The sequence below is a fragment of the Rhinoraja longicauda genome, chromosome 40, assembly GCF_053455715.1.
Source record: "Rhinoraja longicauda isolate Sanriku21f chromosome 40, sRhiLon1.1, whole genome shotgun sequence".
In the NCBI taxonomy this organism is placed as follows: Eukaryota; Metazoa; Chordata; class Chondrichthyes; order Rajiformes; family Arhynchobatidae; genus Rhinoraja; species Rhinoraja longicauda.
Genome location: NC_135992.1, coordinates 14,594,404 through 14,616,348, shown reverse-complemented (window position 1 = coordinate 14,616,348; position 21,945 = coordinate 14,594,404). Strand labels below are relative to the sequence as shown.

Below are 21,945 nucleotides of genomic sequence, written 5' to 3'. Positions count from 1 at the left end.
CACAGAGGGGGGGGGGGGGGGAGAGAGAAGCAATATTGAGGCTAGGTGTCTGTGAGTGAAACAATCTATTGTCACAAACAGGGTATCAATAGGTGAAGTGACACAAAGGAATCAGAAGGGGTAGTGAGTGGGTTGTGTCACAAAGAGCAAATGATGTCAAAGTGTATGGGGTATCATCAGCGCATGGAGTCACAATAAGAGCAACAGGTCTTTATCAGATTAGTTGCAATGTCATGGATGGAGGAATTGAAGATGGGCTAGAGAAATGGGGTTATTAATTGCCGGCATTGAAAGCAGAAAAACTGAAGGAGAAATTGTAGGTTTTAAAAAGTAATGAAGAGACAAAATCAGGTGATCCTAAGAAAACAAAATGAGAGGGGGCTAATGGCTGTGGGCTTCTCAAGATGGGAAATCTATCACAGATTGACTGCACTGATAAGAGATGGGTCGTAGACTGAGAGAAGTGATGGGGATGGTTATCACTGGCTCGGGAGTGTTGCAAAGTTGGGTCACAGAGGAGATGATGTGTGTCACAGACTCAGAGAGGGTGACTGAGGATGTATGTCGCAACTTGAGGGAGAGGAGGTTGTGCCATCAATGAGGGAGGTGGTGGTTACAGTGGAGAGGCATTTAGAATAAGAAAGAACAATATAAATGCCTCATGAGGAAGAGGAAAGACAAAGTTTACAGGTGTGTTTCCTGAGTTGATTCCAGGGAGAGTATTCAGGAGAAACTTCAATAAGAGTTAATGGAAATGTGAAACTCGCTACAGCAAATCATGATTTAGGCAAATAATATAGATGCACAAAGAGGAAGCTGGATAAATACATAGTTTGTTTAGAGGCTGGGGTGAACTATGGAAGATAAATTCTGCAGCAGGTCCTGTTTCTATACTTTGCATAGGTCTCACTTGTAAGTGACATTGGACTGAGAAACACTGTGCTACCTCTAAATTTGTTATAATTGTGGATTTGAAATTTTCTTCCTATATATTTGGGAATGTGAATGCATTTTTTTCTTTTCAATTGCAGTTTGTAGTTTGAGTAATCAGTTTTGTCCACATAAATTATGTCTAAAATCTAGTTTTTGAATTTTTGTTTGGTTGCAGTAACTTTCAGACTGCCAGTTTAATTACTGAAAATAAATCTTTACATCCAGTAAGTCAATTCATGACCCAATGCTGAAAAGAATATGAGGCATTTAATTAACACGTTGCCTCCATCAAGATGACAATATTTCTGAAAGAGTTTAGGAGAAGTTAAGAGAGTGTTTAAAAAATAATATTCAGCCTTTTCATGTCCAAAAGACTGTCAGTGTGAGGGGGTGTAAAAAAAATTATAGTATAACTGAGGCTTGAGTTATCAATTATACTTGATTCTGTGTTTGATGTGTATTAGTGGTGTTAAAATTAGCTGTAAGTGAAATTGCTTTTGTAACTCCACTGTATTGTTAGCCTTTCTTTCTGGCTGCAGCAGAATAAGCTACAGCCATGTAGATCAATGGTGTGAGTGAGCAGACTAGACAAACCCAGTGGCATCAAGGAATGTGTAGGAAGGAACTGCAGATACTGGTTTAAACTGAAGGATAGACACAAAATACTGGAGTAACTCAGCGGGACAGGCAGCATCTCTGGATAGAAGGAATGGATGACGTTTCGGGTCGAGACCCACCTTTAGACTGAAGACTTTAGACAGGAATGCAATCAAGACATACACAATTACAACAAGAGGTGCAAGGAAAAATAACAGAGTGCAGGAAATAGTGTTATAGACAATAGGTGGAGGAGTAAGCCATTCGGCCCTTCGAGCCAGCATCGCCATTCACCGTGATCATGGCTGATCATCCACAATCAATACCCGGTTCCTGCCTTCTCCCCATTTCCCTTGACTCCGCTATCATAAAGAGCTCTATCTAACTCTCTCTTGAAAGCATCCAGAGAATTGGCCTCCACTGCCTTCTGAGGCTGAGAGTTCCACAGCTTCACAACTCTGAGTGAAAAAGTTTTTCCTCATCTCCGTTCTAAATGGCCTACCCCTTATTCTTAAACTGTGGCCCCTGGTTCGGGACTCCCCCAACATCGGGAACATGTTTCCTGCCTGTCGCGCGTCCAGTGCCATAATAAACTTATGTTTCAATAAGATCCCCTCTCATCCTTCTAAATTAATAAACGGTGATCCCCAGACTAGGCATAGTACCTCATTTATGGCTGAACCAGTCTAAAGAGGGTCTTGACCTGAAACATCACCCATTCCTTCCATCCAGAGATGCTGCCTGTCCCGCTGAGTTACTCCAGCATTTTATGTCTGTCTAATGTTTTGTAAAAGTGACTTCCTTGCTCTTTTATTTAATTCATCAGTTTATGAAATCCCGTATCCTCCATACTCTTTACTTTAAATATTCTCTCCATACTCTTTAAATATTTTTCAACCTGATATACTTTTTTATGAACATTATACATATAGTATATAGAATATATATATTCTATATACACTTCTTCCCACCCTGCTTCCTGTAAAGACGCTATTCCCTACTCCCAATTCCTCCATCAACGCCGCATCTGTGCCCAGGATAACGTTTTCCATACCAGGTCATCAGAGATGTCCTCATTCTTTAGGGAATGGGAGTTCCCCTCTTCCATTATAGAAGAGGTTCTCACTAAGGTCTCCTCGATATCTCGCAGCTCCGCTCTTGCTCCCCTTCCCCCCCCCCATTCGTAACAAGGACAGAGCCCCTCCCACTTTCCTCACCTTCCACCCAATCTGCTGTCGCATACAGCGCATAATCCTCTGACATTTTCGCCACCTCCAGTGGGATCCCACTGCTAGCCACATCTTCCTATCTCCACCCGTTTCTGCTTTCCACACAGACCGTTTCCTCTGCAACTCCCTTGTCAACTCATCCCTTCCCATCCAAACCACTCCCTCCCCAGGTACTTAGAAACATAGAAAATAGGTGCAGGAGTAGGCCATTCGGCCCTTCGAGCCTGCACCGCCATTCAATATGATCATGGCTGATCATCCAGCTCAGTAACCTGTACCTGCCTTCTCTCCATACCCCCTGATCCCTTTAGCCACAAGGGCCACATCTAACTCCCTCTTAAATATAGCCAATGAACTGGCCTCAACTACCTTCTGTGGCAGAGAATTCCACAGACTCACCACTCTCTGTGTGAAGAAATGTTTTCTCATCTCGGTCCTAAAAGACTTCCCCCTTATCCTTAAGCTGTGACCCCTGGTTCTGGACTTCCCCAACATCGGGAACAATCTTCCCACATCTAGCCTCTCCAACCCCTTAAGAACTTTATATGTTTCAATAAGATCCCCCCTCAGTCTTCTAAATTCCAGCGAGTATAAGCCTATTCTATCCAGTCTTTCTTCATATGAAAGTCCTGCCATCCCAGGGATCAATCTGGTGAACCTTCTCTGTACTCCCTCTAAGGCTAGAATGTCTTTCCTCAGATTAGGAGACCAAAACTGTACACAATACTCCAGGTGCGGTCTCACCAAGGCCCTGTACAACTGCAGCAGAACCTCCCTGCTCCTATACCCAAATCCTCTTGCTATGAATGCTAACATACCATTCGCTTTCTTCACTGCCTGCTGCACCTGCATGCCTACTTTCAATGACTGGTGCACCATGACACCCAGGTCACGTTGCATCTTCCCTTTTCCTAATTGGCCACCATTCAGGTAATACTCTGTTTTCATGTTCTTGCCGCCAAAGTGGATAACCTCACATTTATCTACATTATATTGCATCTGCCATGCATTTGCCCACTCTCCTAATCTATCCAAGTCACTCTGCAGCCTCCTAACATCCTCATCGCAGCTAACACTGCCACCCAGCTTCGTGTCATCCACAAACTTAGAGATGTTGCATTCAATTCCCTCGTCCAAATCATTAATATATATTGTAAATAACTGGGGTCCCAGCACTGAGCCTTGCGGTACCCCACTAGTCACTGCCTGCCATTCCGAAAAGGACCCGTTTATTCCTACTCTTTGCTTCCTGTCCGCCAACCAATTCTCTATCCACCTCAACACTGAACCCCCAATACCGTGTGCTTTAAGTTTGTACCCCAATCTCCTATGTGGGACCTTGTCGAAGGCCTTCTGAAAGTCCAGATATAACACATCCCACTGGTTCTCCCTTATCCACTCTACTAGTTACATCCTCGAAAAATTCTATAAGATTCATCAGGCATGATTTGCCTTTCATAAATCCATGCTGACTTTGTCCGATGATTTCACCACTTTCCAAATGTGATGCTATCACATCTTTAATAACTGACTAGCATTTTCCCCACTACCGATGTTAGGCTAACTGGTCTATAATTCCCTGTTTTCTCTCTCCCTCCCTTTTTAAAAAGTCGGGTTACATTAGCTACCCTCCAATCCTCAGGAACTACTCCAGAATCTAAAGAGTTTTGAAAAATTATCACTAATTTCCCCAGCAACCGCAGGAGATGCAACACTGTCCCTTTACCTCCCCCCTCGATTCCGTCTAAGGACCCTGACAGTCTTTTCAGGTGAGGCAGAGGTTCACTTGCACCTCGTCCAACCTCATCTACTGTATCCGCTGTTCCAGGTGTCGACTCCTGTACATCGGCGAGACCAAGCGCAGGCTTGACAATCGTTTTGTTGAACACCTCCGCTCAGTCCGACTTAACCTACCTGATCTCCCAGTTGTTCAGCACTTTAACTCTGCCTCCCATTCCCAATTTGACTTTTCTGTCCTGGGCGTCCTCCATTGTCAGAGTGTGGCCCAGCACAAATTGGAGGAACAACACCTAACATTTTGCTTGGGTAGCTTACACCCCAGCGGTATGAACATTGACTTCTCCAACTTCAAGTAGCGCTTGCTTTCCCTCTCTCTCTATCTCCTCCCCCTTCCCAGTTCTACCAGCAGTCGTACTGTCTCTGACTACATTTTATCTCTGTACCGCCCACTCCCCGAAATCAGACTGAAGAAGGGTCTCGACCCGAAACATCACCCATTCCTTCTCTCCAGAGATGCTGCCTGCCCCGCTGAGTTACTCCAGCATTTTGTGTCTACCTTGCATATATATTCCCAGGTCTTTTTTGTTCTTGTACTATTGTTTATATTGTTTTTTCTCATTCTTCCTACGAAAGAATAACGCTTCAAATGTTTCAGTATTGAAGTTAATATGGTTTTAATCAGCTCATTTTGTTTGTCTGTGATCGATCCTTGAAGACTTGGCTTTGCCTTATGCATCCTATAGTTCACTATGCATCCACGTTGTGAGTCATTTGGAAATTATACCCTTTACAGGCAAATCATTAATAAATTGAGGAAAAAAAATCCTCGCACTGATCCTTTTGCTACTTTTGGTTTCCTGCTGTTTTGTCATTTTTCTTTGCATTTTACAATATAACTTTTTAGTCCTTTGCCTTCAATCTTGATGATAATCTTATAGGGCGACTATCAGGCATTTTTAGCAAGTCCATGTATATCATAGTCGTAGAATCACACAGCACGGAAACAGGCTCTTCGACCCATCTTGTCCATGCAGACCTAGATGAATCAGGCTAAGCCAGTCCCATTTGCCCCATTTTGTCACATATCCCTCTCCTGCCCAAATGTCTTTTAAAATGTTGTTATTATACCTGCCTCAACTAATTCCTTTGCACATTTCATATACTCATACCACGCTCTGTGAAAAAGTTGCCATATGGGTTCCTATTAAATCTATCCCCTCTCACATTAAAACTATGTCAAGATCTTGATTGTACAACCCTGTGTAAAAGGCTATTTATATTCACCTTATTTATGCCCCTCATGATTTTATACACCTCTATACAACAATGTTTCAGGGAATAAAGTCCAAGACTGCCCAATATCACCCCATAACTAACTCAGCCTTGAGTGCTGGTGCTAACCTCATAAATCCTTTCTGCGTGTCTTCCAGCTTAAAGGCATCTTTCCTATTATCAGGTGACCGAAATTGAGCACGATACTTCCAAGGTAACCTCACCAATGTCTGTACAACTGTCACATAACAATCCAGCTCCTGCATTCTGTATCCTTACTGGTTAAGGCCAGTGTGACAAAATACTTTTTCATCATATGTCTACCTTTTAGGGAACTATGCACTTGTACTCTCGGGTCACTCTGGTATGTGCTGACAGAGTAACCTTAGAAGGTATCACAAAATGCTGGAGTAACTCAGCAGGTCAGGCAGCATCCAGGAGAGAGGGAATGGGTGACGTTTCAGGTCCAGACCCTTCATCAGTCTGAAGAAGGGTCTTGACCCGAAACGTCAGCCATTCCCTCTCTCCTAAATGCTGCCTGACCGGCTGAATTACTCCAGCATTTTGTGATACCTTCGATTTGTATCAGCTTCTGCAGTTATTTTCCTACACGAGTAATCTTAGAAAGTAACTGCAATGCATATTGTTAATACGCAGCAGCCAATGTGCACTGACAATGAATGGAATTATTGTTCGGACAGATTTGATTGTGCACCATTCAAGTGGGCGACTTGAATAGAGGATTTGAGTATAGGACTAGAGAGGTCCTTCTGCAGTTGTTCAGGGCCCTGGTGAGTCCACGTCTGGAGTATTGTGTGCAGTTTTGGTCTCCTAATTTGAGGAAGGACATCCTTGCTATTGAGGGAGTGCACCAAAGGTTCATGAGGTTAATCCCCAGGATGATGGGACTGTCATATGAGGAAAGATTGGATACACTGGGCTTGTATTCACTGGAATTTAGAAGGATGAGAGGGGATCTTATAGGAACATATACAATTATAAAAGGACTGGACAAGCTAGATGCAGAAAAAATGTTCCCAATGTTGGGGGAGTCCAGAACCAGGGGCCACAGTCTAAGAATAAAGGGGAGGCCATTTAAAACTGAGATGAGAAAAAATCCTTTTCACCCAGAGAGTTGTGAATTTTTGGAATTCTCTGCCACAGAAGGCCGTGGGGGCCAATTCACTGGGGCTTGCGGAATCAATGGCTATGGGGAGAAGGCAGGCAGGCAAGGGTTACTGATTGTGGATGATCAGCCATGATCACAATGAATGGCGATGCTACTCAAAGGACTGAATGGCCTCCTCCTGCACCTATGTATGTAATTGAAACGCTGACCTCCAAGTTCAAGAAAACTCCCATCAACCATCAGGCTCTTGAAACACATCACACAACACCACCTTAGCAGCAATTTACTCTGAGCTATGTTTAGTTTGTACTTTAATTTGTTCTATTTTGTCTAGTTACCTAATTTTATTGATTATTGTGCTGTTGTGTTAATATCAAGAATGAAGGGAGTTAAGTGTGTTGAACTGTCATGTACTGAAAACTGAAATTAAAAACCTTACTTGCAGGAGTATAACATGTCTGTAAACACACCACTCGTAAATAATGTAATAACAGAAAAAATTCAATAATTTTTTTTTTAAATAGTGCAAAAAAGCCCAAAGTTCTTAGTGCAACCAAGACATTTTGTAGTTTAGTTAGTGTTTGTAGTGTTCAAGAATCTGATGGTAGTGGGAAGAAACTGTTCCTGAACCTGGAGGTCACAATTTGCAGACTCCTGTCCCACCTTCTCAGTGGCAGGGATGAAATGAGTGTGTGGCCAGGGTGGTATGGATTCTTGATGATGCTGGATGTCTTTTTGAGGTAGCTCCTCGTATAGATTGCTTTGATGGTGGGGAGGTAAGTGCCCATGATGGACCGGGCAGTGTTCACTTATTTTTGTAATCTCCTTCGTTCCTGGCCGTTTGAGTTACTGAATCAGGCTGTGATGCTCTCTACCGTACACTGGGAGAGGTTCAAGATAATTTGTCGACGTACCAAATCTCCTGGGTAGACACAAAATGCTGGAGTAACTCAGCGGGTCAGGCAGCATCTCAGGAGAGAAGGAATAGGTGACGTTTCGGGTCGAGACCCTTCTTCAGACTACCAAATCTCATTCTTCTCAGGAAATAGAGGCATTGGCAGGCTTTCTCTATGATTGCATGAATGAGCTGTGCCCAGGACAGATATGAATGCCTATGAAGCTGCAGCAAGTAAGAATTTCATTGTTCTTTGCCTGGTACAAGTGACAATTCAATGCTCTTGAACCTTAAGTTATTGAAAATATGAATTAAAATTTGAGGTAGACACAAAATGCTGGAGTAACTCAGCGGGACAGGCAGCATCCCTGGAGAGAAGGAATGGGTGACGTTTTGGGTCAAGACCCTTCTTCAGACTAATTAAAATTTGAGTACTGGTTGCTGTGAGATGGGCAGAAGAAGGAAACAGATCAGAAATGTAAATAAGCACCTTGGTGATGGTCAGCAAATGGATTTGTGGCAAAATTGGTTGTGAATTGAAAGTAGCATTAGAGCAGTTTTGCTCGTTGATATTTACTGAAATGGCTAGTGACATTTAATATAACTTCACTAGCAATTTCAGTTAAAATCCAGCAAGTGTGTATTTGAGGAATGTTTCAAATGAGATGCATGTCGATAATTTGATTTCTTTACATGAGCTGAAATAGAAATCATTTCCCAGTAATTTAATTTTCTTCCTCGTTCATTCTCTTTTTAAATGGGTTTTCTGTTGTGAATATTTTTTTTCTTTCAATAAGTAGTCTTTTACTCATCGGGATATACAACAATGGACTCTTGTTCTTTTGGCTTTTTACAGCTGCTAGCTGTCATTTCTACCATCCAAGTAATTGAAAACCCGTTCCTAAGGCTTGAGGTAGAACAAAAAAGTTGTGTTGTTCAATGAGTATCCACAGTTCTAATCCAGATGTAAAGGTTAAATTCTAGCATGACAGCTGGTGAAATTAATTAAAGAAATTTGGAATTTAAAATGTTGGTGTCAGTAATAGTGACCATAAAACTATTGGATTTTCACTTAAAATAAACAGTTTGCTAATATCCTGGAAGGAGGGAAATCTGCCATCATTACTTGATCAGTTCAGTTCACAGACCCGCAGCTGTGTGGATGATTTAACTACCCATTGAAATGGCTCAGTATGTCACTTGATTCAAGGGCAATAAATTTATTATTGCTGGTGTTCTTTAAATAAAGTCAACATATTGTACCAGTAATTATTAATTTGTCAATGGGATTTGAAGGATTCACTGTGGAATACTTGTTGCTTAAAATTAATGGTCTGCTTTTGGGGGAAATAATTGCAGTAGATATTTGTAGTCTTTTGAAAAGTATTAGAATGAAATAGTAACACGATGCTTGTAATATTTAATATTGGGTTGTTCCTGTTACTGTGGAATGCATTGAAAGCATGTATGTAGAACAACTGGTATTTCAGGTCCCCCCCCCCCCCCCCCCCCCAAAATAATTCCTGAATACTGTATACCAGTTACTTATGACATTGTTATTTCACACATAAACTTGAAATTGGGTTGAACAAAAAAAGATGATCTCGTGGATTGGGCACAGGTTGAGAGCATTATCTTGTATTTTGTATCGTGGTCATCACTTCCGAAGAGTCCACCAGGGACTATACTGAAATATATTATTAAATAATAAAATGTAGTTATACTGAAACTATTACAATAGTATTGTGCTATGGACTATTGTCTTTTTGGTCATTGCCCTCTGCCAAACACAAACAGCCATGGCCATTCATAAGAGGTTGCATAGAAAATGCAGAACTGCAAAGGTCATTTGGCCCAGCTGGTCTGTGCAGTGATTTACACTCCATGCAGGTCTCTTCCCACACTATTTCCAAGTCTCCCATTGTTTTATATTTATTTCTCTCTCAAGTACATATTTGATTTTTAATGTTCTATGCTCTTGAGATTGAAATGCCAATATATAAGTTAAACATTAAGGAGCAGCCATCCAAACATGCCATGCACAGATCTTAAGGAGCAAGTCCTGTCTATAGTTGCTTCGCACTAATTCCTGTAGCAATGTGAAGTTCCTCCCCATCTTATGAGAGCCTGACTTGTGTACAGTTCGTATGTACGAGCAAGTGTTTGGGAGACCAGTGGGATGGATTTGCCAGTTGCGGGGCTGCAGGCATTATCTGACCTGTGGGAACTCGATTCGTGGATGCATTTCCAACGTGACCAGTTCAGGTTAAGGACAGTTCTTGGGTTCGTATGCTGGGAAGAACTTGTATGTCAGAGTGTGTGTGATTGGTGAAGTTAGGATAGGACTTTCACTATCCAGGCCACACCAAACAACAGCAATGTTCAGGTTACAGGAGGACCCGTGGCACTGGTAAAAGCATTTTGGCATAAATGGAGGAAATTGGGGATAAAAGACTTGCTGCAATCATTATCACAGAGCTATGTTTGTTATCAGCCTAATTGGCAAGATACGCATGTAACTGAGTATGATTGCAGATTTAAGTCTTTGCTAAAATCCTTTGAATGCATGGAATGTTAAAGGGTAAGTGCATGATGCCACCTCAAAGTAATGTCTTTTTAATTTGTTGACCTGCAGTGCAATAGAGCAAAGAACTTCAAGTGTTATTTATTAAAGGAAAGGCCATTATGAAATACTTGCAATCATGGTCAGTATCTCTAAGGTCAAGTAAACGTGCAACTTGCAATGACTGTCCGATTAATTTTTAGCTAGTAGTTAGTAATCCATCCAAAGTGATTTGGTCAAAGCATAGCCATTTCCCATTGCTCAGCTTTATGACAGTGTAGACCTGAAAGGGTTATCACATACAGTAAGATTGCCAACTCTGGCATGACTTATTCCATGGTGTTTCTTACTCTGAACCTATTGTGTGTTTGTTGTTGATCAGTTGCCGGATTTATCTCACAGCACACCACCTTACTACACCATTTGGGTGATGAATAATGTGTAATTTAGAGATACAGCACGGAAACAGGCCCTTTGGGCCACCGGGTCCACGCCGACCTGGAGTACTGTGTGCAGTTTTGGTCTCCAAATTTGAGGAAGGATATTCTTGCTATTGAGGGCGTGCAGCGTAGGTTTACTAGGTTAATTCTCGGAATGGCAGAACTGTCGTATGTTGAAAGACTGGAGTGACTAGGCTTGTATACACTGGAATTTAGAAGGATGAGAGGGGATCTTATTGAAACGTATAAGATTATTAAGGAGTTGGACACGTTAGAGGCAGGAAACATGTTCCCAATGTTGGGGGAGTCCAGAACCAGGGGCCACAGTTTAAGAATAAGGGGTAGGCCATTTAGAACAGAGATGAGGAAAACCTTTTTCAGTCAGAGAGTTGTAAATCTGTGGAATTCTCTGCCTCAGAAGGCAGTGGAGGCCAGTTCTCTGAATGCTTTCAAGAGAGAGCTAGATAGAGCTCTTAAGGATAGCGGAGTCAGGGGGTATGGGGGAAAGACAGGAACGGAGTACTGATTGAGAATGATCAGCCATGATCACATTGAATGGTGGTGCTGGCTCTAAGGGCCGAATGGCCTACTCCTGCACCTATTGTCTATTGACCAGCAAATCTCACACATTAATACTATCCTACACCCAGTAGGGACAATTTTTTTTTTACATTCACCAAGCCAATTAACCTACAAACCTGCACGTCTTTGGAGTGTAGGAGGAAACTGATCTTGGAGAAAACCCATGCAGAAGATCATTGGGGAGAACGTACAAACTCCGTACAGCCAGCACCCGCAGTCAGGATCGAACCTGGGTCTCCGGCGCTGCATTCGCTGTAAGGCAGCAACTCTACTGCTGCGCCACCGTGACTGCCCAAACAGTGATGGCAGTGGTGGGATTCGAACCCACGCCCCCGAAGAGACTGGAGCCTTAATCCAGCACCTTAGAACATTCGGCCGCGCTACCGGCTACCGTGTAGGAAAGAACTACAGATGCTGGTTTAAATCGAAGGTAGTTACAAAATGCTGGAGTTCTGAGTCTGAAAAAGGGTCTCCACATGAAACATCACCCATTCCTTCTCTCTAGGGATGCTGCCTGGCCCGCTGAGTTCCTCCAGCATTTTGTGTCTACATTGGATGGTGAATTTCTGTTTGACTGAAATGACATTTCACCTTTACTGAGGTGTTTCATCCTAATTACAGTTATACCTTTAATTCCAACATAAGAAAACATAAATTAGGAACTGTAGATTCCTCCACCGCTCATACCTGCTGTGCCATTGTATAGGATCCTGGCTGCTCTGATTATAACCTCACCTGCACGTTCCTGTCTACCTGCTGTAACCTCCATCTCACCAATGCCTCTCTTAACTGAAGCATAACCTCCAAATTTTTTGTATTTACTCCAGAGATACCCAAGGCAAAATTGAGATGGTTCTTAACCATGTCAGAGATGGCAGTTAATAGAAATTGTCTTGCAGGAAAATTTGTTTTAAGAACAAAGAAAATAACAATTGGAATACACCACAGAACCCTCTACCATTCGGTCAGAACAAACAGAGCAAACGGCCTCTGTGCGTGAGGCTAAAAGGATGTCTTGCCTTCAATTCTCGACCAGTACAATCATAGTTGATTTATCCAGGACTAGTGGTAGAAAAGTTAAAATCAGCCATAATTGTCATTTTTGCTGAAAAAGAAATGTATGAATGTCAAAGGTAGACACAAAATGCTGGAGTAACTCAGCGGGGTAGGCAGCATCTTTGGAGAGAAGGAATGGAATGACGTTTCGGGTCGAGACCCTTCTTATGAATGTCAATATTGGACAACGATAACAGGGTTCAGCTGTGATGCACCTCAAGGTCGCATTGCCTTATAGCACTTTCTGGTCAACACTTGAAAAAGGGAAGAATATAAGATTAGGATGGCAAACTCACTGTCTTTGGAACCATTTGGCAATGCTGAGAGCCTTCTGAGCTCAATTGGACACAAAAAACAATTCTTTGGAAAATTGTATGTAGAGTGACAGTGCTCTGCATAGATGCAATGATTTGTAAAGTGATATGAATGAGTTTTACTTTCCCATCATAGTCGATTTAATTGCATCTTTATTGGCTTTTATATACAAAACAAATACTTGCTGACTTGGGTGAATGAGTTTGTACCCTTACCTGTCTGATTTTTATCTTTCTGAGACTTTTGGTAATGATCTGACCTTGAAAATTGTGCCAATATTACGAATTATTATTGACATGACGTTAAAATTACAATTCTAACAGAGGATGAACATGTATAATGTTAACTTTATACTATCTGAAGTCTGAAAAAGGGCCTCGACCCAGAAACGTCACCCATTCCTTCTCTCCAGAGATGCTTTCTGTCCTGCTGAGTTACTCCTGCTTTTTGTGTCTCTCTTTGGATTTAACCAGCATCTGCTGTTCCTTCTTACACATAATGTTAACCTTGTTCTTTGTGTTAAAATACCAGTTGCATTTCTAGTATTTTGTTCTAAATCTCTAACTCTTCTGTGTAGGTCAATGGTAAATGGCAATGAAACCAATTGATCCAATAAATTAAATAGTTTAAAGTTTACAAAAATGTGAGCTCTCCCCCCCCCCCCCCCCCCCTCCGATGCTTTCCCATTTCTCCCATCCTCCCAGTTACCCTGCTCCTTTCCATGCCTTCATACATATACAATACAAATTGCCTTTATTGTCATTCAAAATTAACTTGAATGAAATGTCGTTGCCATGCAGTCATGACAGTAAAGAGCACAAGACACCCAATTACATAAGTTTAACATAGACAACCATCACAGTGACTCCTCCACGCACCCCCACACTGTGATGGAAGGCAAACAAAAGTCTTATCGCCTCCTTTGTTCTCCCGCGGTCAGACAGTCAAACTGCTGCTTCGAGGCGATCGAGGCTCCCGATTTTTGAAGCCCCCGCCAGGCGATGGAAGGTCCCGCGGCCGAGCCGCGCAGGGTGATGAAACATAGAAAATAGGTGCAGGAGTAGGCCATTCGGCCCTTCGAGCCTGTACTGCCATTCAATATGATCATGGCTGATCATCCAACTCAGTATCCTGTACCTGCCTTCTCTCCAGACCCCCTGATCCCTTTAGCCACAAGGGCCACATCTAACTCCCTCTTAAATGTAGCCAATGAACTGGCCTCAACTACCTTCTGTGGCAGAGAATTCCACAGATTCACCACTCTGTGTGAAAAAAAACTTTCTCATCTCGGTCCTAAAAGACTTCCCCCTTATCCTTAAACTGTGACCCCTTGTTCTGGACTTCCCCAACATCTGGAACAATCTTCCTGCATCTAGCCTGTCCAACCCCTTAAGAATTTTGTAAGTTTCTATAAGATCCCCCCTCAATCTTCTAAATTCCAGCGAGTACAAGCCGAGTCTATCCAGTCTTTCTTCATATGAAAGTCCTGCCATCCCAGGAATCAATCTGGTGAACCATCTCTGTACTCCCCCTATGGCAAGAATGTCTTTCCTCAGATTAGGAGACCAAAACTGTACTCAATGAAGATCCTGTGGCCGAGCTGCGCAGGGCAATGAAGGTCCTGCGAACAGGTCGATCGAGCCTTGCGATTCGGGGCAGTCAAAGCTGCTACGGCTGGAGCTCCCGAAAGCCGGTCGCCAGCCAGGGACCTGCGAGCTCCCGATGTTGCGGTCCACAGAGCCCGCGGCCTGGCCTCCGAAGGTAGAGTTGCAGCCACAATCCACAATCACAGCGCCACCACAGCCTCCAAAAGTTGGCCAGCTCGGAGATGGTAAGTCCAGAGCCTTCAAGGTCGATCCAGCTGAGGCCACCAACTCCACGAATGGAGATACAACACAGAAAAGGGTCGCATCTCTGTTGAGGAACCCCACCACCCCCCACATATACACAGCTAAAAATAGGCTATTACATACATCTAACACTAACAAATATAGGCAAAGAAAGACAAACAGGCTGCCGGCAAGCCGCAGCTGCAGGGCAGCGCCACTACTTCCATACACTCATCTCCCATCCTCGAGTCATTCATTTCCCATTTATCCTCCTTTCCCCTGTCCCCTTCTACCTATATCCCTCCTCTGGCTTTACATTTCTTTTTGTATCCAATCTTCAGTCTCAAGAATGGTCCAAGACCCCAGACATCCTCTGTCCATTTCCTCCACAGATGTTGCCTGGCCCATTAAGTTCCAACAGCACTTTGTTGGTCTCAAGATTCCAGCATCTGCAGTTCCTTGTGTCACTCTTTGTTTCCTCTTCACCTCTAGCCTTTGTCGCTTATATCCATTTGCCTATCAACCCCCCCTCATCTGTATACATCTATCACTTGCCAGTCTTTGTCCTGCCCCCACCTCTTTTCCAGCTTTCTCTGCCCTCCCCCCCCCCATCAGTCTGAAAAAAAATCCAAACTTGCAATGTTGCCTGTCCAATCCCTCCACAGAAATTGGCTGAACTGCTGAGTTCATCCAGAACTTTGCTTTGCTTGAGATCAAACAGATTTAATTTGAGTCTTGCCCGACATTACAATTCTCCATCCTTTGCTTACTACAATAATTGCACTTTAAGCAATTAGCCCTCTTAAGAATCTATTTAAGTGTATACTTGATCGTTTGCTTATCTTTTTTTTTTGCATTGATTGAAGCCCATTCCAACTCTTAAAATAAATTTAGCTTCCTACTTAAATCTGTCATTGATGGGGCAGTGTGAAACAGGATGGGGAATATAATCCATGATTTGGTTTTATCTTGTAATGGCTTTGTATTTAAAAATACTTTGGCGCAAAGAGTTTTTGTAAATTGTATCACAGGCCTATAGTTCCAACCCACCACTTGCTGATCATGTTACAAATTCACTGCACAAACCCATTGACCTTGTTGCTTGGATTCCTTGTTTGGAGCTTGACATTACTTGGCAATTTTCAGGAGGGCAGAGTCTAAACGCGTGGCATAGAATTCTGTTTCTTTAGGGAGAAAGGAATTGTACTAACTAGTCAAAGTTCATCGCATTAAGAATTTGATTTTGATGGAATCAATGCGAAATCTCCAAGATCCTGAAATCCAACTTTTTCCTGTGAAAATGTCGCCTCACTCAGACGCCCACAGTTGTGTGTGTGAAGCTTAGTTGTGAATGTAATTGGGTTGTTTATGCTTGGCTGCACTGCAGTCAGACCTCAGCCCTTCACCTCATGCATGGTATACTTCATTGTCAGGGTGGGTTGTTGCACTACTTACCAATTCTCTTCATACCTCATTCTGCTGTTTCACATGTCACTATAGGGTGGCACTTAACAGAATCCAGAATTGAAATGAATAACATTCTCTTCTACTAACTTTGCTGCAAAATCAGGTTAAAGGCATATGTTAAAGATCCGTGCAAAATGCTGGAGTAACTCAGCGGGTCAGGAGAATGGATTTGTGCATTAATGAATTTGTTATTAAATCATGCAATATAGAATACAATAACATCTATTTTTTGTTTGAAGATGCAGATAAATATGATCACAAACTTTGCACTACTATTTTGAAATGGAGAAGAGAGTTTAGCCAAACAATGCTGGTGGCTGGCTACGTTGCTTAACAGGGTTTCGTTTCACCTAATTAAAAATTTGGAAAATTGCTCCACTTAGTGCTTAATTTTTTTTTAAATAGGAATTTTTAAGTTGAAAATACCAGTGAAAGGCAAAAGCTGAAAATGGAACGGGTAAAGGGAAAATCAAAAATTTAGTTAGTTAATGCTAAACTTCATTTATCATAATAAATTGTTTTTGAGTAAGAGTCGTGTGCAAGCTTCACTTTTGGATTTAAACAAACATTCCACATTATTCCTGCACAACTATTGAGAAAGTGCTACATTGAAGAGGAAGCCTCTGGTGCAGTTGGTAAGGTTGACTAAATATTTTAATGTTAAAGAGCAGAGTTCTCCTAGTCCAACCTACTATAGGTATTTTTTTTTTAAACATTCCCCACCGTGCAAAGTTAATTAACTCATTTTGCTGTTTCATTGCTGAATCGAACTGCACACAAAATGGTTGCTGCTTTGTGCCTACATGGCGTTCCATAGTGATCTCTACTCTTAAGTGCAGGACTACTGTATTAGGAATACAGTATTGGTTCCTTTAGCTTTGACATTTTTATTAGCAGTAATTGTATCTGTCATATTCTGCAGACGTTTTTTTTTAAATTTCCTGGCGTTTTTTTAAAATGTTTCCTAAACGTGCACATAGCTATGCCGTAGTAATAATTCCACATTATCTGTGTGGTTAATTTTAAACTTCTCCTCCCATAAAGAGTTGTTTTCGTGCTGTAACCTCTCACCCACTTTTCTCAGTCACATGCATTATCAGCATAGTCCAACTTCCTCCTCCGGCTGCATTGACTCAGCCTTTTGGCGAGTAGCTCGATCCGTTCACGCTGGAAATGCAAGATTGTAAATTTCAGATGAAGTGTAACTTTTAGAATCGGTTTGCCGTACACATTGACTGCTAAATTTGGATGGCATCCTGAACAGCATTTGGAGTTTACAGGTACAATACATTCTTTCTTTTTCTTAGAAACCGGGTGTACTGATTTAAACTGCAGGAGTTTGATTGAAATGGACTGAAAAGATTTCATAATTTTTTTATTGACTGCTTCTTACAGGGCTATCCTTGTATAGCACTTTGAATAAATTATCAGAGTTATGTAGAAAACATAATTTGATATTGCTGTTGACAAATGACCAGTACAATCAATTGCATATTGATTTTCCAAGCTCCCTGAATGCCTTCGACACAAGGAACTGCAGATGATGGAATTTAGAACACGGGAGTGCTGGAGTAACCAGGTCTGAAGAAAGGTCCTGACCTGAAACGTCACTATCCACGTCCTCCAGAGATACTGCCTGACCCGCTGAGTTACTCCAGCACTTTGTGTTCTATCTCCGAATGCTTTAAACCTCCAGCAGCTTGTTATTTGTGGTATTCCATGGAAGTTTAATTGTGTTTTTTTAAATGATAGCGGTTTTTTGGTTTCAGAAGCCACAGGCTATTTTTATTCCTGCACCATTATGATTGTCAGTCTGTTTAACTGCAGAACGTATCATAACCAAGTCAGAACCTGTCCTTATTTGGTGTTTACTTCCCAGAAAGAGTGATGGAGAGTGGTCAGGAGTGGGGAAAATCTAGTGGATATTTTTGCTTGTGCTATTGAACATTGTGTGAATGTTGAGTATTGGTTGAGAGGAACATTTAGGTGTATGCCTTGTGCCTTAACAGTAATTAAGAAAATGTGCGTAATTTGCTATTTGCATAACATTTGATTGATATGTCCCACCCATTGTAAAAGGGCTATTCAGTTTGATTATGTGAGATTCTAACTCCCTCCTTTGTTCCATTATCATGTTGTAAAAAATATATTTGAAACATATAGGTGTGACTCACCTGTTTATTGATAGAAAAATTAAGCAAATATTGAAATATGTTTTTACACTTGGCAATAGAGTAGAAGGTTGTAAATTATTCCTCGTCTGTGTTGTAAGAGCGGGTTTCAATGGAGATATGAGGCTGTTCCTTGCGATCAAGGATAACTTGCGTTCACTTCATTTTGTGCTTCAAAGGTGTCAATGAGGCAACTGTGGCTTTGCTGACACTTCCAGGGGGGCAAGAGGTGCCTGAGGACTAATGGGTGATAGTTTGGTTCCTGTGTGCACATGATGTTTAGACACAGTTATAAATACCATCCCTGAAGCTCCTTTTCCACTTTTAGCAGTTAATGAGAATGTTACATTTCTTCTGGAAAACCTTGAGTACAGTTTTAAATATTTCCTTGATCTGCCTAGTAATGTCTTCCCACAATGGAGCTTGGATAAGACTCTAATATCAGTCATCTTCCAGTGAGGATTATGCAGAGGCAGTATTGGTGGTGTTATTCCAATGGCTTGAAGTGCCTGGTGGACATTGTTTGAGTCCCAGAAACATATGACGGGGATCATGGGTACCTGACGGGCTACGAGTTTTGTCCGAGATCTTCATCATGAATTATATTTTGCCTCCACTGTCACATTGATGAATTTCATCATTATTATATGACTTCATCATGCGGTTGCATCCGAAAAATGGAAAATGATCCATGTTTTTCCATGGTCTTGCTATGGACTGTTATTGTCAGAATGCAGTGTGGCACTGGGGGTGGGTTGCTTGGGGATTTTTTGTCTTGCTGTGGCAGGCCCATTTTCCCATGATTAAGATGATGGTGTGTAGCTTGTCTTCTTTGAGTGTGCAGATACACAAGCATCGTTTGCATGCTGCAAGTGGATTATTGTCATTCAGATGGCCTCGGTTGTGGAGAGTAGTTGCCATAGGATGTAGATATTTTTAATTGGATGTGAAGATTAGTTTCATACCACAAAGTTCATTGGGGCCAAAAGATTGAGGAGAGCATTGGGGGGGGGGGGGGGTGGGGGGCAGTAAGGCAGCCTTGTTTAACACTGGTCGTCTACTATCTTGTTCTTTAAACTGGCCATTTTCTGGCCCTCATGTCTCAGTGATGTTCTTGTCAATGCTTCCGAATTCCCAAGCAATGTACACGTCCATCGTTATTGGGCGTGCCAATGGGGCTCATGAACATTTTAGGTCCTTATAAGACTTTATGTTGTGGAGCGGATGTTGTCCATGTGCAAGTTCTTTAAACGTGTGGAGCAGTTGAACACTAGTTACCATACTGGCTTCACAGAGTAAAATACCGATGTGATAGCAAGAGGAATTGATGTGAAGACCTGCACAAGTGAACACGTATATGTGCTATAATGGGACTCAATTAATCTGGTTTGTGAGGTGGGAAATCAGCCATGGATGCCTTACTGGTATGTTAACCAGCAGTTATGATTAGATGCTAACTAAGGATCAAGCATTGGTGAAGGCTCACATCAAGGAAGGGTTCCGACCCGAAACGTCACTTATTTCTTTTTCTCCAGAGATACTTCCTGACCTAGACACAAAAAGCTGGAGTAACTCAGCAGTCAGACAGCATCACTGGAGAAAAGGAATGGGTGACCCTCGACCCGAAATGTCACCTATTCCTGTTCTCCAGAGAGGCTGGCTGACTGCTGCTTTACTCCAGTTTGTGTTTAAATTGCTCGGTTTAAACCAGCATCTGCAGTTCCCTCCTGCACACAATGCTTCCTGACCTGCTGAGTTACTTCAGCATTTTATGTCTATCTTTGGTATAAACCAGCATCTGCGCTTCCTTCCTACACATCAAATAACCTAATGTTCATAGCCATAGCTTACATTATGACATGCATGCACTTATGGAGTGGGCCCCTATAATTAGAAACTGTCCTGGAAAGGAAGAGCGATTAAAGGAGAAAAGTCATTGTGATTGCAGGAAAATCATTACCATATAACAAGTTTCCAACATTACTTGGTTGAAACAAATTTTTGAGTTTGCCATATCAGAAGTAGTAAATCAGAAAAGTAATACTCACTTTCCTGAATAACTCATTTGTAAGTTATTTGTCTAAGTATAAAATGATGATAAATTTAAAGGTACACTGTCAGCTGTAATGAGCCGTGCTATATCTTGCTGTCATGAAAGAAGCCGTATAATTACCTTTTCTCTATTGGGGAGGGGGGAGGTGGGGAACATTTTGACTTGTGTTCCAAATAACAGTACTGGGTGTGATCTGCATTGTATATTGGAAGCCACCAAACATTTTTCACAACTTAAATTTTAAAAATCAAAGTTTTTGAACTGGAAATTTGTTACTTCAGTGGCATTTTTAATTTAATAGACAATAGGTGCAGGAGTAGGCCATTCGGCCCTTTGAGCCAGCACCGCCATTCAATGTGATCATGACTGATCATTCAGAATCAGTACCCCATTCCTCCCTTCTTCCCATACCCCCTGACTCTGCTATCATTAAGAGCTCTATCTAGCTCTCTCTTGAAAGCATCCAGAGAATTGGCCTCCACTTCCTTCTGAGGCAGAGAATTCCACAGATTTACAACTCTCTGACTGAAAAAGTTAGTCCTCATCTCCGTTCTAAATGGCCTACCCCTTATTCTTAAACTGTGGCCCCTGGTTCTGGACTCCCCCAACATTGGGAACATGTTTCCTACCTCGAACGTGTCCAACCCCTTAATAATCTTATGTTTCAATAAGGTAATTCACATTAAACTAATAGTAAAAGCTGGAATCTGCGGAAGGACAGTTCCTGTTGGTTTGGATGGATATCTCGTAGCAAAAGCAACAGAAAAAGAATATTCCATTTGTTCATATTTGATTGAGGAATAATGGTCAGGCTATCAAGTTTACAGATAGTTTCCTGAGGTTTTTATGTCAAAATGAACAAGGATTGTTGTTTTTATATCTCATCAAAAGATGTCACTGCAATCCTCACTTCCTCAGCACCAAAGTATTTCTCGGGTACGTGTGTGCTCAAGTGTATAATGGACCCTGCACTAACAGACCTTTCCAGACACAGGAAAGGTGCCATTGAGGCAAAATTATATGATTAGGTTCTAAAAGAATTGTTTCCCTACTGATGGACAGAACACTCTGTTTTATAAATACATGGGCTGTATTTGTGTGCAAGGAGGTAAAATTCATCCATCATTAGGTTATGATTTTTAAAACTCGGTGGTTTTAGTTTTGTTGTAGCCAGTTTGATCTTGATAAACATTGAAGCTGTTAAATAGATCTGGTTCACTGGGATTTTTATTGAAGCTAACTAAACCCAAGTATGTTTTTTTTTAGTGTGTCGGAGTTGTGGTTGATAGTTTGCTTTCTCCCTGTGGTCAAAAACAAAAGACATTGTTTACAGGAGATATTGCAGAAGACTCTCGGAAGAATGGGAACAGAAGTTCTAGAGGGGAAAAGAGATTAAGGGCAGGGCCATTTGTGACCGATGTGAGAGGGGAGGTAAATACAGAAGTTAAAGTGTTGTACTTAAATGCGCGTAGTATAAAAAATAAAGTGGATGAGCTTGAGGCTCAATTAGTCATGGGCAAGTATGATGTTGTAGGGATCACTGAGACATGGCTACAAGAGGACCAGGGCTGGGAACTGAATATTCAGGGGTACACAACGTATAGAAAAGACAGACAGGTGGGCAGAGGGGGTGGGGTTGCTCTGCTGGTAAGGAATGATATTCATTCTCTTGCA

At 41.9% G+C, this 21,945-nt stretch overlaps 1 protein-coding gene across 7 annotated transcripts in view; it reads left to right on the top strand.

Annotated features, from left to right (window-relative positions):
• Positions 1-21,945, top strand: part of LOC144611427 (carnitine O-palmitoyltransferase 1, liver isoform-like) — a 79,973-nt gene that overhangs the window by 929 nt on the left and 57,099 nt on the right. For 5 of the 7 annotated variants that reach the window (XR_013549518.1, XR_013549517.1, XR_013549519.1 and 2 more), the window contains exon 1: positions 17,182-17,327. The exons of the other annotated variants lie outside the window; for them this stretch is intronic. The gene's annotated coding sequence lies outside the window, so the exon portion shown is untranslated. Of the gene's footprint in view, positions 1-17,181; positions 17,328-21,945 lie in introns of those variants that run through there. 7 annotated transcript variants of the gene reach the window in all.